This window comes from Bos taurus, chromosome 28 (assembly GCF_002263795.3).
Source record: "Bos taurus isolate L1 Dominette 01449 registration number 42190680 breed Hereford chromosome 28, ARS-UCD2.0, whole genome shotgun sequence".
NCBI lineage: Eukaryota > Metazoa > Chordata > Mammalia > Artiodactyla > Bovidae > Bos > Bos taurus.
The window spans coordinates 13,301,691-13,317,981 of record NC_037355.1 but is presented as its reverse complement, the minus strand read 5'-3'; the positions used below and the strand labels follow the sequence as shown (position 1 = coordinate 13,317,981).

The 16,291-nt window shown below is 50.0% G+C and overlaps 1 pseudogene; it reads left to right on the top strand.

Annotated features, from left to right (window-relative positions):
• The first annotated feature begins 2,074 nt into the window (after positions 1 to 2,074).
• On the top strand, positions 2,075 to 13,605 carry LOC785075 (protein lin-28 homolog A-like; annotated as a pseudogene).
• Positions 13,606 to 16,291: the final 2,686 nt, after the last annotated feature.

The window sequence follows — 16,291 nt, the reverse complement described above, 5'->3', positions numbered from 1 at the left end:
GGGATCGAGCCTGGGAGGACACAGAATGACATGCTGTGTACTTCCAGAGCAATTAGCTTGTGCATCGTCATGTTGGGGAGAGATTTATGGCTGGCTCTCGGAGCATTCCAGCCCAGACCTCTGCAGCCCAGATTTGTCTGCTGGGGAAGTTCCTGGAAGCGGAGTCTCAATATTAATTCCAATTACAGTCGGATGAGAACCCATTCATAAGGACTGCCTTTGACAGGCTCCTCTCCTGCCGCTCTGGCCTGACCTTGAGCTGCCATCACTGTCGCCAGCCTCAGAGAGAGAGGAAATTGCACTGGGCTCAGCCCCAGACTTCCCAGCAAGCTGGGAAGGCAGGCCACAGTGTGCTGGGCTTGGAGGGGAAGAGCTGAGGGAGCATGAGGAGGAAGAATATGAAGGACATGATGTCTCATCACCTTTAGTTGGGGGACCATCCTCAGTATTATCCCTAGAATCTTCTGGAAGAGTGTCAGTATACAGAGGGGGAGGGTCTGAGCTTTCCCTGGGACCACCCTTTGACCTCTACTCCCAGAGCAGGAACCCAAGCCCTTGATGGACCCAGGTTTCGCTGCAACCACATCCTCCGAAGGCTCCTGGACACTGGGGACAAAGCCTGACCATCAGTGTCTGCTTGCTGAGCTGTCCCTTGAGGGGTCCTGGGTAAGCAGGGCTGTCAGTGACTGACACACACTCATTATCACATCTGGAGACAGATGATCCTCATGATGCCAAGACCCCAAGGACTAAATACAAACCCAAGGAAGCAATTACCCGAGTATCGATTATGGATTAGGCTAACAACATTGCTAATTACATCAAAAGATGTGTAGCCACTGCACCAGCCTGTTAATGGCTTTCATGAGGTATTAAGGCTGCTAACTGGGAAAAACAGCAGGTTTATCACCAGTGTAATGACAGGGTCCCTGGAGAAACAAGATGGCCAAGGCGTGTAGCCTTCTTTTCCATGACCCCGGCTTTCCAAGGATTTCCCCGCTGCGATGGAGGCCTTGAGGACCATGTCCATCAGCTAAGATCAGAGTGAGTGCCCTGGTCAGCCAGTGAGTGGTGAAGTGTGACACGGGCCCTCCCTTGCAAGGGTGGTGGCTCACGAAGGCCAGGGACTGGGCCCCTTCCTCCAGGACAGGAAAGTGGGGGAAGCTTTGGGTCCCTCTACCAAAAGGATTATCTCATGCTTCTCTCTCTGCCAGGACCACTTCTCCCCTTTTCCCATCCCCACCACCACCTGCCACTTGCCTTACTTGCCTTACTGCTTAGGGTCACTCCTGGAAACCTCCCCCTGTTTCGCTGATTGGGTGAGTCCCTCTCCTGGCTCTCAGAGGCCAGTCCCTCCTGGGATAGAAGGTTGAGTCCACCTTCCTCTATCCAGACCATCAGCTCAGTAAACAGTGACTAAACAGACCTGATTAGGTAAGAGTTACTGGACCAACCATATGTAGTTCTAGTTTTTTATGTGTTTAGCTTTTTTCACAATTTCTGAGCATTCTATATACTTTCAATATTACAGAGGTCCTATTTCACTTTTCACTTTCATGCACTGGAGAAGGAAATGGCAACCCACACCAGTGTTCTTGCCTGGAGAATCGCAGGGACGGTGGAGCCTGGTGGGCTGCCGTCTATGGGGTCACACAGAGTCGGACACGACTGAAGCGACTTAGCAGCAGCAGCAGCATTCTGAATAAGATATTTCCTCATTATATTTTCTTTTAAATTATTGCATTTTATTTACTCAAGAAATACACAAATACATTTTTCATTAAAAACCCAGACGTTATAGTCAGTCTCCCAAGGCAACAGAAATAAAAGCAAAAATGAACAAATGAGGCATAATCAAATTAATAAGCTTTTACACAGCAAAGGTAACCATAAACAAAACAAAAACAACCTATGGACTGAAAGAAAATATTTGCAAACAATGCAGCTGATAAGGGCTTATTTCCAAAATATACAAACAGCTCAACAACAACCAAAATATAAACCAAATAAACCAATCAAAAAGTGGGCAGACCTGGGGAAGATGTAGCTGCCTCTTCCCCGGGCCACCCCTTTGCCTCTAGACTTCTCTGGGGCCAGCAGCCACCGGAGAAGGGGCCCGGGATCGCCGGCTCAGCTGACTACCATGGGCTCTGTGTCAAACCAGCAGTTTGCAGGTGGCTGCACCAAAGCGCCGGAGAAGATGCCGGAGGACGAGGGCAGCGCAGCTGAGGAGCTGCAGCTGCTGGCATCTGTAAGTGGTTCAACGAGCACATGGGGTTTGGCTTCCTGTCCATGACCGCTCGCACAGGGGTCGCACTCGACCCCCCGGTGGATGTCTTTGTGCACCAGAGTAAGCTGTACATGGAGGGCTTCTGGAGCCTGAAGTGGGGTGAGGCCGTGGAGTTCACCTTTAAGAAGTCCACCAAGGGCCTGGAATCTATCCGAGTCACCGGCCCTGGTGGGGTGTTCTGTATTGAGAGTGAAAGGCGGCCCAAAGGGAAGAATATGCAGAAACACACATCAAGGGAGACAGGCGCTACAACTGTGCAGGTCTAGACCATCACGCCAAGGAATGCAAACTGCCACCCCAGCCCAAGAAGTGCCACTTCTGCCAGAGCATCAGCCACGTGGTAGCCTCGTGCCCACTGAAGGCCCAGCAAGCTCCCAGCTCCCAGGGAAAGCCAGCCTACTTTCCGGAGGAGGAAGAAGAGATCCATAGCTCTGTCATGCTCCCTAAGGCCCAGAATCAAGTCACAGTGGGTGGGGGCTATCCTTTTGTGATCAGAAAATTTTGAGGAGCAGGCATCAATCGGCAGAGTGGAGAAAGTGGGGACAGGGTGGGTAGGGAGCAGCTGGCACTGCCATATATCTGAGGCTAGAGTCCACAGAATCACCTCTTCTTCCCTCTTGGTGGGAAGAAGGGGTGAGGCAAAGAAACTCCAATCAGCCCTATCCAAATGCACATGAGGGCTTTGGGGGTTAACCCTCCCTGCATGCTTTATCTGAGTCTCCAACCCCAGAATCTCCAGCTTTTGAAAGTGGCCTGGGTAGGGAAGTTGTCTGACTCTTAAAGAAGAATGTGGAATAATATTTCCCATATCAGAGCGTAAAGATTAAGAAGAGAACAGATTGATGGACCCAACCCACAAGCCACTACATTCCGTGGGAGGAAACATCTCAGCGGGGTGGCAGGGTTTTCCTCATTTTCTCTCCTCATAACCCCCTCTTGGGACAGAATGCTGAGAAATGTCTCAAGGAGTGGGTTGTGATGACAGGCAAAAGGGGTGATCGAGGGAACAGCTGCAGACCTGCCGCTTCTAAGCTCATTCTCACCCCAACCTGGGCCAACACAATATTATTTATTTGCTGCCTTTGCTGACTGTACCTTGGGTCCCGCTTTCTCCAGAATGTCAACTGCACTGGCTGTGTGTGAATGACGTATCTTGTGCATTTTAATTTTTTTTCCCTGTAATATAAATATTCTGGTTTTGTATTTTGTGTATTTTAATCTAAGGCCCTCATTCCTGCACTGTGTTCTCAGGTTCATGAGTAATCTCAGGGATAAGTAGGCAGCAGCTCCAGGTCTGCATGGCAGGAATGCTTTTTGTTACTGCACCACCAGAGAGAACAACTATTTGGAGTACTCTTGCCTGGAAAATCCCATGGATGGAGGAGCCTGGTGGGCTGCAGTCCATGGGGTCGATAAGAGTCGGACACGACTGAGCGACTTCACTTTCACTTTTCACTTTCATGCATTGGAGAAGGAAATGGCAACCCACTCCAGTGTTCTTGCCTGGAGAATCCCAGGGACGGGGAATCCAGGGAGCTGCTGTCTATGGGGTCGCACAGCGTCAGACACAACTGAAGCGACTTAGCAGCAGCAGCAACAGCCTATTGAACTACCTTATTTTTGCCAATTAGAGGTGGCTCTTCTGCTATAGTATCTTCTTGAAACCCCTCCATCTTCAGCGTTTCATGAAAGACTAGGTTTTAACTGGGTTGCCCTATGACTTGGGTCTCCTTCCTACTGAAAGATTGGAAATTGGTCTGAACAGGAAAACATGGTGCAGAGAGGTTAGGAGAGGCTGGGTCAGGTAAGAAGTGCAGGGAGGGGAAGCCAAGATTAGGCAAAGGTCATCTATATGTGTGATAAAGGATTCCTGTTCCAGATCAATAATCCCAGGGCACAAGACTCGCTTTATGTACCAGATCCATCCTTCACCTGACTGGGCTAGGCCGACCCTGCACAACAGGGTGTAAGTGTGTGTTTTTATAAGAAATGGAAGTTGGTAAGGAGAGGTTTTTAAGAACAATGCCTCTGTACCCATCTTGAGCTGCCCAAGGATGGATATGTGAAGCAAGGACAAGATCTTAAACTATTCTGGGGTTTTTCTCCTTGGCTTCCAGAGGGACCATCAGCAATGGCTTCTTTTGGTTCCCAGAGCCAGGGTCCTGCCCTGCTGAAGCAGTGATTAGTATCATGGCAGCTAAAGGAGACGGAAAAGGCAATGGCACCCCACTCCAGTACTCTTGCCTGGAAAATCCCATGGATGGAGGAGCCTGGTAGGCTGCAGTTCATGGGGTCGCTAAGAGTAGGACATGACTGAACAACTTCACTTTCACTTTTCACTTTCATGCATTGGAGAAGGAAATGGCAACCCACTCCAGTGTTCTTGCCTGGAGAATCCCAGGGACGGGGGAGCTTGGTGGGCTGCCATCTATGGGATCACACAGGGTCGGACACGACTGAAGCGACTTGGCAGCAGCTAAAGGAGAAAGTGGAGGCGGGGTTCATTTACATGCTGTGAGATCACTGCTGACCTACCTCACTGTGTTGTCATGGGGCAAATACAATAGAACGCATTGGGTGATGCGTGTCTGATCCCTACCTCCGCCAACTGCTGCCCCTTCTAGTTATTATATCTGTCTGGGCTTTGTAGGACTTCACAAGTAGCTGATTTGGTGACTTCTAGGTGGTCTAGTTTGTGTAAATATAACGTGTTGGTCTTCTCCATATTCTTTTGGGGTTTTATTTTTTACAAACTTCTTTTTATATTGAGAAAAATAGCCAAAGCATCTTTGACAAAATGTTCTGCACCAGGCAAAAAGAAACATAAGCTTGGGGGCCCCATTTCTTGAAGCAGGATCATCTTGAATCGCACTTTCTTTTGTGTTCCCCTTCCTTTATTTCCTATTTCAAACAAGATCTGTCCTAAAAACTAAATTTCTACCCCCTCCTCTTTCCACCTTTGTGCCTCCCAAAACAGACCATATAACTATATGTTAAATTTGTGGGGTATCTGCAATTAAACGATTTGTGCAAAAATCCTGAAGAAGCTAAGATCTCTCCATCCCTTGTTCCCAATCTTGAGTCATGTCCATTCCTTGATTTGATTCATGCTAGGACTGCTATATTTGGATGGATTAAGACCAACTTTAATTTATAATCCAAGGGTAGAGAGGAGCAATAAAGAGGGCTTTCTATGTAGAAGATGGGCTGGGAGACCACGAAAGGAAAGATGAATATATATCCAAGTCACTCAGGAACGATTATGCGGGTGCAAGAAACTTACGTCAAAGTAGCCACAACATTGTTTAATAGCAGATGGGCCAATGTAACTCCATGTTTACTGCTAGAAACCAAAGCTTTGTATGAAATCTTGAATTTATAGGGAGGGAGGGTAGAAAAGCATGTACCCATCTGTTCTTTCCCTCATCCCTTCTCATTCCTGAACTGCAGGAGACATAGCCCCCTGGGCCTTGGTGACCCCATCTGGGCAGTGTTCATTTGACGGCTGGTTTTGCTGTGCCAGGTACTTCCCTTCCCATTTGCTATCATTTTGTAACGTATTTGCTGACCCTTTTCCCTTCCCTTTCTTTTCCTTGGGAATATACAATGAATAAAACCTTATTGGTACTGAAACTGCAAAACAAACAAACAAAAAAAAAGTGGGCAGAAGACCTAAATAAACATTTCTCCAAAAAAGACATACAGGTGGCCAACAGGCATATGAAAAGATCCTCAATATCACTGATTATTAGAGAAATGCAAATCACCACTACAGTGAGGTACCACCTCACACTAGTCAGAATGACCATCGTTAAAAAGTCTACAAATAACAAAGCCTGGAGAGGGTGTGGAGAAAGGGAATCCTCCGACACTGTTTGTGGGAATATAAACTGGTGTGGCCACTATAGGAAATAGTAAGAATGTTCCTCATAAAACTAAAGATAGGATTAACATAGGAAGAGCAAATCCCACTCCTGGGCATGTACCTGAACAAAACTATAATTTGAAAAGATATATGCACTCCTGTTTTCATAGCAGCACTATTTACAGTAGTCAAGACATGGATACAACCTAAATGTTCGTTGACAGATGAATGGATAAAGAAGATGTGATACATGTATACAATGGACTACCACTCAACCATCAAAAAGAATGAAATAATGCCATTTGCAGCAACATGGATGGATCTAGAGATTATCATACTAAGTACTGTAACTCAGAAAGAGAAAGACTAATTTCATATGATATCACTTAAATGTGGAATTTAAAATATGACATAAATTAACTTATGAAACGTAAACAGAAATAGACTCACAGACATGGAAAACAAACTTACCGTTACCAAAGAGGAAAAAGGGTGGGGAAGAGATAAATTGGGAGTTTGGGATTAGCAGATATAACCTGCTGCAGCTGCTGCTAAGTTGCTTCAGTTGTGTCCGACTCTGTGTGACCCCATAGACAGCAGCCCATCAGGCTCCACCGTCCCTGGGATTCTCCAGGCAAGAACACTGGAGTGGGTTGCCATTTCCTTCTCCAATGCATGAAAGTGAAAAGTGAAAGTGAAGTCACTCAGTAAGTGTCCGACTCTTCGTGACCCCATGGACTGCAGCCTACCAGGCTCAGATACAAACTACTATATCTAAAATAAACAACAGGGCTTCCCTGGTGGCTCAATGAAAAAGAATCCACCTGTCAATGCAGGAAGCACAGATTCAATCCCTGGTCCAGGAAGATCCCCTATGCAGTAGAGCAACTAAGCCTGTGTGCTGCAACTATCCAACCTGTCCTCAAGAGCCCAGGAACCACAACTACTGAGGCTCACACACCTAGAGTCTGTGCTCCACAGTAACAGAAGACACGGCAAAGACACGCCCGCACACCACCACGAAGAGTAGCCAGTGCTCGCCGCAACGACAGAAAAGCCCCCGCAGCAACGAAGACCCAGCACAGCCATAGAATAAATAAATAAATAAAAATAGATAAATTCAATATCCTATAATAAACCATAATGGAAAAGAACATGGAAAACAATATCTATATTAGGCTTCCCCGGAGGCGCTAGTGGAACACACCTACCGATGCAGGAGACATGAGACGCGAGTTTGATCCCTGGGTCAGGAAGATCCTCTGGAGGAGGAAATGGCAACCCACTCCAATATTCTTGCCTGGAGAATCCCATGGACAGAGATGCCTGGTGGGTTACAGTCCCTGGGGTTGCAAAAAGTTGGACACGACTGAGCGCGCGTGTGTGCGCGTGTACACACACACACACACCCCTGAATCAGTTATATACATCTGAATCACCTTGTATTAGTAGTTTCACCAGAAACTAAAGAAAGTGAAGTGAAAGTTGCTCAGTTGTGTCCGACTCTTTGCCACCCCATGGACTATATAGTCCATGGAACTCTCCAGGCCAGAATACTGGAGTGGGTAGCCTTTCCATTCTCCAGGGGATCCTTCCAATCCAGGGACTGAACCCAGGTCTCCCGCATCGCGGGAAGATTCTTTACCAGCTGAGCCACAAGAGAAACCCAAGAATACTGGAGTGGGTAGCCTATCCCTTCTCCAGCGGATCTTCCCAACCCAGGAATCGAGCCGGGGTCTCCTGCATTGCAGGCGGATTCTTTACCAACTGAGCCATCAGGGAAGCCCTGATATTAATAGTTTCACTAGAAACTAAAACAACATTGTAAATCAGTTATACTTCAATAAGATTAAGTTACAAAACCAATCCAGGAACTTGTACTGATTTACAAAACAAACAATGACTCCTGAAAAAAAAATAAAACTCAGACCTTCTGGATAAAGTTAAATCTCCTCTTTGCTGCTGTCTATTAATACAACCCCAGAGGGGGCACAGTTGTAAGCTGGTGTGGATACCTGTAGACTATTTGTGTGTCTATGCACATACATTTGTTCCTACAGAAATAATGTTTTGCATGCTGGTGTGTGTGTACCCAGCTACATGACTTTCTCGTCCCACGTGCCAAACCAGAGTATGGCAAGAATGAAGGGAGGACAATCTATCCTGCCGTAGATGGTTTTCTTGACCATCCTGATAAAGAATGAGAAATGGTAGCACTGGAGTACCAATAAAAATAATGTGGACACTGACTTATGATGCAGTGAACCACTCCACAACACTGACACAGGTACCGTTTTCCCCTCCTGGGACATGCATTGGGATATTGAGAAGGACACCGGGGGCCCTGGGATCACAGGCCCCTGACGGTCCCTCCCACCTCCTTCCCCACTGTGGCTCAGGCTATTGTGGGTCAGGACCCAAGTCTTACTCTTCCCTATAGTGGTACCTACACAGGCCTGGTGTACCCGGTAGATGCCCACTGAATGCCTGTCAAAGGCATGGAATAAATCCAAGGAGAGCCATGGTAGAACAAGCAGCCTCCAGCCAGTGGCACCAGCTGGGACCTCGGTGCACCCGAACAAGGACATCTGATAATAGAGAGTCGGTCTATAAAGGTGGGGGAGGGCAGAGAGCAGTGAGCAGTGACGTCTTGAGGTTTGAAGGGACAAGGGGAGGGTGTGGCCGTTGCCCTGGAGACGGGGCTTGACAGAAGCCAGGCATTTAGTAGAGGATGTGGCCACCCAGTGCAACCTGGCAGTGGAGGAACAGGGAGAAGAAATGCTCCCAGGTCCCTCTTCGCGATTTGTCGGTGCCTCCTGACGTCTGAGCCCAGCAGGAGCCAGAGGTCAGAGAGCCTGCCGCCGGACAGAGCTACGTGGACAGCATTAGGCCTGCCACCTCCTTGGGGCCATTTGTTGGTGTGAGAGGGGAGAAGAAGGCAGCAGCAGGAGCATGCCCTTCAGGGCTTCCACCTGTGGCCTGAGCCTGAGTGACATCAGAACCTCAGGAGTTCCCTACCTGCCCACCAGCCCCACCACACTCCAGCAGCAGTGGGGGATGGACTGCACACCTGGGCACTCAGGGGGAAAACCGAAGCATACTCCTGTTCCTTTGCAGCCGGTGACATCAGTCGGTGACATCACCAGGCTTGTCCTGCACGTAGAGGGCGTCAGAAGTTCAAATACCTCATCAGGGAGGTTGGGGGAGGGATGGCGTCAGCTGTAAGGGCTGTGCCAGGAATGCTCCTGCTGGTTTTTGGAGGGGCCCCGCTTGTGCAGCTGTCTGGGGTTGTGACCCCAGCTCTGAGCAGGAAAGGTCTGTTCACAGCTGGGCTACTTCCGAGTGTGTGTGACTGGTGCTGCGGGGTGGGTGCCTGGCCCCGGCCTGTGGGACTGCGTGAAACTGCAGGTAAAATGCATCCAGGTCTCCATTGGGCTGGAGGTCAGTGCCTACCTGTCTTCTGCAGCCCAAGCGCCTCCCCTCCACCGGCAGCCCATTCTCTTCCTCTGCTGCCCCAGCCTCTCCCCACCTCTCACATAGGCGTCTCCAGAAGAAGAGTCCAGACCCACTCAGAAGCTGCCTCAGAATACAGCGCAGAGCAAGTGTAAGGGAGGGAAGGGGACAGCCGGCTGCACCCGCCGGGCTTGAAGTCTGCTGTGTGTCCTTCCACATCCCCTTGAGAACTGCAGGGCTGAGGTCTGGGAAGTTGGGTGTGGTGGCTTCCCAGCCCCTGGCACCATGCCAGTCTTCACACCTCACATCCTTGCACACCGGGCCTTCACTGTCTCCTCCTGCTCACCAGCCACCCGCAGCACCCTGCTGTCCAGTGAAGTTAGCCCCACGGCCCCACCTCCCCCTAGCAATCCACAGCTTCCCCGGCTTTCCCAGGGCCCCTCCTGAGCCGTCACCTTGGCCCTCGCTTCCCTTTGCCTCAGGAATCTCACCGGTCCCCTCTATGCTTCCTGTAGAGAGAGGCCAGGTCACTGTCCAGGGTGGCACTGCTCCCTGGGAGGTTCCCATGTCGGGGCCAGCAGGGAATGACTGTGGAGGGCACCCAGCCCTGCACTCAGGCCCAGAGAGCCCTGCCCGGAGCACGCGGTTCTGAGCAGAAACCCGAGAGACTGAAGGGAGCAGACCCCCAAAAAGCTGTTCAGGTGCCTGGAAGGAAGGAAGCTGGCAAGGCTCCAGCAGGACAACCCTCCTGGAAAAGGCGAGCCATGACGGGAAAGAAAGGGAACAGCAGGGATGAGGCCTCAGCCAGGGTCTGCCCGGCCTGTGCTCTGCAGAAACCGGAGGAGCCTGAGTCCCACCCCAGTTTGCAGCCTCCAGGCCTTCTGTGTCCTACTTCCTTCCTCCGAGGTACCTGGCCCACCAAGAGGAGGAACCATGCAGCTACCAGCTGTCACCCAGCGAGGATCCCACCCTGGCTACTAGCCACCCCCCTCCTCAGCATCCCCAGGGACAGGTTCTGAGCTCTCCCCCAACTCCGCCCACCCTCCAACAGCCCCAGAATGACGGCCCCTGGGGTCGGCAGTTCACGGGAGTGCGTCCTTAACCCTAACCCACAAAGTCCTTTTGTCACGTGCACTGGAAAAGGCCGCACCCCACCTCCCCTCCACTCACTGCCAATCTTGCTTCTGAATTTTTAATGCAGATAAAAGGCTCTGAGAGATTCTGCAGCAAATAAACATGCAACATTTCCCACATCTATCTGATCATGAAGTCCTTTCGCATTTTGAGAAGAGCTAACTAAAGTACAGGGCCGATCACTTCTTCCTTCAACACTCGAGTGTCTCCTTGGACCTGTCCTTTCAGTCACAGATAGGCACCCTGTTGGCCTTCATCATTCCTGCTTGCCTCCAGGACACGGGTCCTTTGCTTCACCTGCCCTCTGGGCCACCCTGAACCCGGCCCTGATCTCTCAGCCTGGGCTCATCTCCCTCTGCACACTCCGCACAGCCTGGTGCTCACACACTCTCTATACACAGCATATGTTGTAGGCCTCCTCGCCCTCTTCCAGCGCTTCTCCAGCCCAGACTGCCCTCTCCCATCTCTTCTTCAATCCCTTCAATTGTAACGCATCATCAAAGTCTCAAATGCTGCCCCTTCCAAGGAGCCGTTCCTGATTTCTGTCAGGATGACTTACTCCAGATGGATACTGTTTCTTGATTCTTCCCTTCCTGTTTCAGCCAAGTGCTCTCCATCTCCTGCAAAGAGCAATTCTTGTGGGAGAGCACCAGATCTGATCTGGCTCAGTGTCCCTCCCCAACTCCATCTGCCAGGACCTTGCACAAGACTGTTTCAATAATACTATGAAAGTGAAAGTGAAACTGTTGGTAGCTCAGTTGTATCCAACTCTTTGCGACCCCATGGACTATAGGCTACCAGGTTCCTCTGTCCATGGAATTCTCCAGGCAAGAATACTGGAGTGGTTTGCCATTCCCTTCTCCAGGGGATCTTCCTGACCCAGGGATTGAACCTGGGGCTCCTGCATTGCAGGAAGATACTTTACCGTCTGAGCCACTGTAGTTTTGCCAATAAAATTATACCAAGCAATAATACACCAGTAGTAATATACCAAGCAATATGTAGATGTTATTGGAATCACTTCTCACACCTCTCTGCTTTGTCCCTGGGAAGAGCAAGAGGCCAAGGCGTTCCTTTCATGGGCGCTCTGGGATTATAGCATCATGTGCAAGCCATGAGAAGCCGTATATATAAGAATAACACATCTTACTAAGACTGAGGTGGGGGCTCCTTTGAAGCACGCACATAGTGAAGTATGGAGTCAGCCCCAAGATGAGCTATCATCGAAGGCACCCCTGAGGCCTGGGACCCTGAGGACCAGCACAGCGTGCTCTGTCCATGCAGGTAGGTATGGGGAGGAAGTGTTGGGGAGATGAGGAAGAAAGGAGGCAAGTAGGAATGGGAAGGAAGTAAAAGACAATAAAGAAGCCCAAAGAGGGGAGAGGAAGGGTCGCCAAGGAATCCTGGTGTGTCCTCTGTTTTTTTTTTTTTTTTTAATCTTGGCTGTGCTGGGTCTCTGCTGCTGTGCAGACCTTTCTCTAGTTGCAGAGAGTGGGGGCCACCCTCTAGCTGCTTCTCATTGCAGTGGCTTCTCTTGTTTTGGCGCACAGGCTCTAGGGCACTCAGGCTTCAGTAGTTGCAGCTCCCAGGATCTAGCGCACAGGCTCAATACTTGTGGCACACAGGCTTAGTTGCTCTGTGGCATGTGGAATCTTACCAGATCAGGGATTGAACCCATGTCTCCTCAATCTTTACCACTGAGTCACCAGGGAAGCCCTGTCCTCTGGTCTTGTCAGACATTTGGGGGACAATCAGGAGAGTGCTGGAACAATATAGCACATCCTGCCTCACGTCTCTCTGCTGGTGCTGCTCTGGGGAAGCTTCGCGGGGTAACGTGTGCCACCTTGAGAAGGACAGTAGTGCAGGGCCAGGTCCCTGGAGTGAGTGGTGAGGACAAGGTGGGCTAGTGCCAAAAGTGGGGACAGGTCCCCTGCCACAGTCTGGGCTGACATGGGTCGCCTGGGTGCACGTGCCTTCTGCAGGGGACTGAGAAGTGATGGAGGAAGAGACGGCAGGGGAGAAGGCTCTGCCTCTACCACGTCCCTACTGGGGCCTTAGGCCCCCGCTGGTCCTCCCAGCACAGCTGTGTGCACGGACCCTCCCCTTTCCTGGGTGCACCTTTCTGAAAATGAACTGCTGAGCCCAGAGGTCATCCCAGGCCCTGCTCCTCAGCCTGTGTCCTTGAAGCAGCCATATCCTATGACCTTCTCGGTCATATGACAGGCTCCTTGATGTGCAATCCCGTCTTAGGTATCTTGGTTCTCTCTCCCCTCCCCTTAAACACACCCATATAAGTTGTCCCTAAACCTGAAGGGATGCCAGTGCTCAGCAAGGAATGAATAAAGCAAATGAAATCAGGCCACTGGGCTCAGCACACTCTGGGTCTTAACTGATAATACTCTGATCATGGGAAACCGTCATCAAATATTTGCACTGGCATCTCCACTTTAGGTCATCTGTCATTAGAACCGGAGTTGGACAGGAACCCAAGACCCTCCTCACTCAATTTGAAGAAACCACAGGGCTCAGTTTACCCCCTCTGCTGGGGGTGGGTTGAGGGAGTGACGGGCGTGGGGTGTGTGTATGTGTGTGTGTGTGTGAAAATCTTGCTTGTTTCAGAGGCTTTGGAGAACAATGCCTGTGCCTGTGAATGCGTGCTGAGAGCTGCCAGCTTCTGTCATGGTCCCATTAGGCATATGGGGATTCTGACCGGAAGTCCCTCTCGGGAAAGGCAGCTGTTCCCGTTCGCAGGTGGAGCATCCGCCTGACGTCACCGGAGCTGGAGGCAGACAGGCCCCTGGACAGCAGGGGACGAGGGCGGTGGCCTTCCAACACAGCCACCTGCCACCGCCTGACAGATTGACGCAAGAAAGGTGGAAACGGCCTGTTCCTGGCCTTCTCCGACCAGAGGAGGATTGAGAAATGTGTCTGGCATCGGTGCCGCAGGAGAATACATAAGCAGCCAACTCGCTTACTGGAAAAGAAATGAGCTCATCCGCCAAGCCAGCCTGAATCTTAATAGGAACACCATGCGGTGGGGTGGGAGGGCTGGAAGGGGGTTTTGTCCCAGCCTGGGGTCGGGGGCACGGAGTACTTTCCATCTCAGGCGCTGCCCCAGGAGCAGCAGAGTCCCTTGGAAAGCAGCAATGATTCTGAACACAATAGTCTTGAAGCCAAGAGCCAAAGTGGAGGAGAGAAATGCACCCAAGAAAAACGAGGCTTAAAATGAGAGTGGTCGGCAGGAACCCAGACTGCTGACCTGGCCCATCTGCCACATTTTCAGATGGAAAAGAACCAGGAAAGGTCTGATGACAATGAAGCCCACCAGTGTGCATTGTGGAGAAGGCCTATCACTCTTTCCCCCTCTTTATGCCAATAATATACATTAATCAAAAATAAATAAGCAGGGGGCTGGGGAGGGAAGGATTGGGAGTTTGGGGTTAAAAGACACGAAGTTAGAATGGATAAGCAACAAGGTCCCGCTGTATAGTACGCTAAGTCGCTTCAGTCGTGTCCGACTCTGTGCTACCACATGGACAGCAGCCCACCAGGCTCTTCTGTCCATGGAATTCTCTAGGCAAGAATAGTGGAATGAGTTGCCATTTCCTTCTCCATACTGTATAGTACAGGGAACTATTGTATAATACCCTGTAATAAACTATAATGGAAAATAATATGAACAAGAATATATATATATTACTGAATCACTTTGCTATACAGCAGAAATTAGCACAACCTTGTAAATCAATTATACTTGATTTTTTAAAAACCCCAAATAAATTAAATTTTAAAAAATTAAATATCAAGTTAAATAAATTTTTAAAAATCTCAAGTAAATAAATAAGCATAAAGAAGGGATGAAAACCCCTCATCGTCCCATATGCAGACATGGAGAGTGAGTATATGACACACTGAACCCACTCAGGTCTCTGACGAGCTCCTAGGTCATGAGGAGGCTGCTGGGGGTGTGATGGAGGTGGGTGTGTGAGGGGAGAGGAGGCTGTCAGGGAGAGAGCTGAAGCGACCTGAGCCATGTCCATCCGCTCCTGGGGACCGGGCGTGCATGGTGCTGGTCCCAAGTCCTCAGGACCCAAGATGCACTTGGTATGAATGGCCCAAGTCAGCCTGGGATGCGGTACCAGCCCTTACTTGTTCCCGTGTCCCTACTGCCCTCAGAGCTGGGGGTGGGGGGGGGGCAACTCCTGCTGAGCTCTCCCCTGAGGGTGAGGAGGAGGAGGAACTATGCTGCCAGGGCAGGTGGCAAGCCAGTCAGGGACCATAAAACCAGGCCTGGACTAGGACAGAAACAGAGGGACACCCAGGAGTGGTCAGTTGGAGAAATGGATCTGAGGGCGGGTCAAGAGGACCTATCCCTGACAAAGAGGGGAAGGAGAGCATGGTGTCTATGGTGATGGGACATTTTCCTCTGGGTATTACAGGACATAGAGAGAGAAAGTATGGGGGCAGAGGTTAAGAGAATTTAGGACACAGGTGAATCTGGAATGACTTTGGGCTAGCCCAGTGGACACATGTGGTAGAAATTTGGACAAGAGGCTCGGGAAAAGTTGATCACCATGATGGTTAGTTTTAGTGTCAACTAGACTGAGAAAAGGGATGCCCAGAGAGCTGGTAAAACATTATTTCTGGGTGTGTCTGTGAGGATACTTCCTGAAGAGATGGGCATTTAAGTTGGTGAACTGAATAAGGCAGAGGGCCCTCTCCAGTGTGAGTGGGCTTCACACTGAGCATCCAAATAGACAGACATCAAAAAGACAGAGAGAAGATAAATTCATTCTCTGCTTGGGCTGAGATGTCCATCTTCTCCTGCCCTAGCTCACTGGTGCTTCTGGTTTTCAGGCTTTCAGAATCAGATGGGAACTGGCACCACCAGCCCCACCTGATCCTCAGGTCTTCAGGCTGGAATTGAATTTCACCTCTGGCTTACCTGGTTCTTCAGCTTTCAGATGGCAGGTGGTGGGACTTCTCTGCCTCCATAACTCCATAAGCCAATTCCTTCAGTAAATCTGCTCTTATATATCCATCCACCTATATCCGATTGGTTCTGTCTCTCTGGAGAACCCTGACTAGTACAGGCACTTACCCTCCTGAGATCCAGTGGGAACCCATGAGAAAGTTGGTCTAGGAGTCCTTGGACTCAATGCCTGGTGAAGCAGGTAGGGTGGGTGGACACAGCTCAGGGAAAGAGCATCACCAGAGCAAAGAGGGCTGAGCAGAAAGCCCTGACCCTCCGAGGGTTTCTGGACATTCACTGGGCAGATAGAAAAGATGCAAAGAGGAGAAGTTGCAAAAGAGGGTCCAAGAAAGAATACACAGGGAGGTGTTGAAGGAGGAACATTTCCTAAAAATGATCCATTAGGGGTATAAGTGCAGCTTCCTGTTGACCCACAAAGCTACCTCCAAGAATCTGTCCTTCAAAACCACTTACACAAATGCTTGAAAACGCTTACAAAGATATTCATAGTTTTTGTAAGAGAGAAAAAATTGGAGGCAACCCCAGTGCATATGGCAGCAGCTGGCATGCTGTAGCA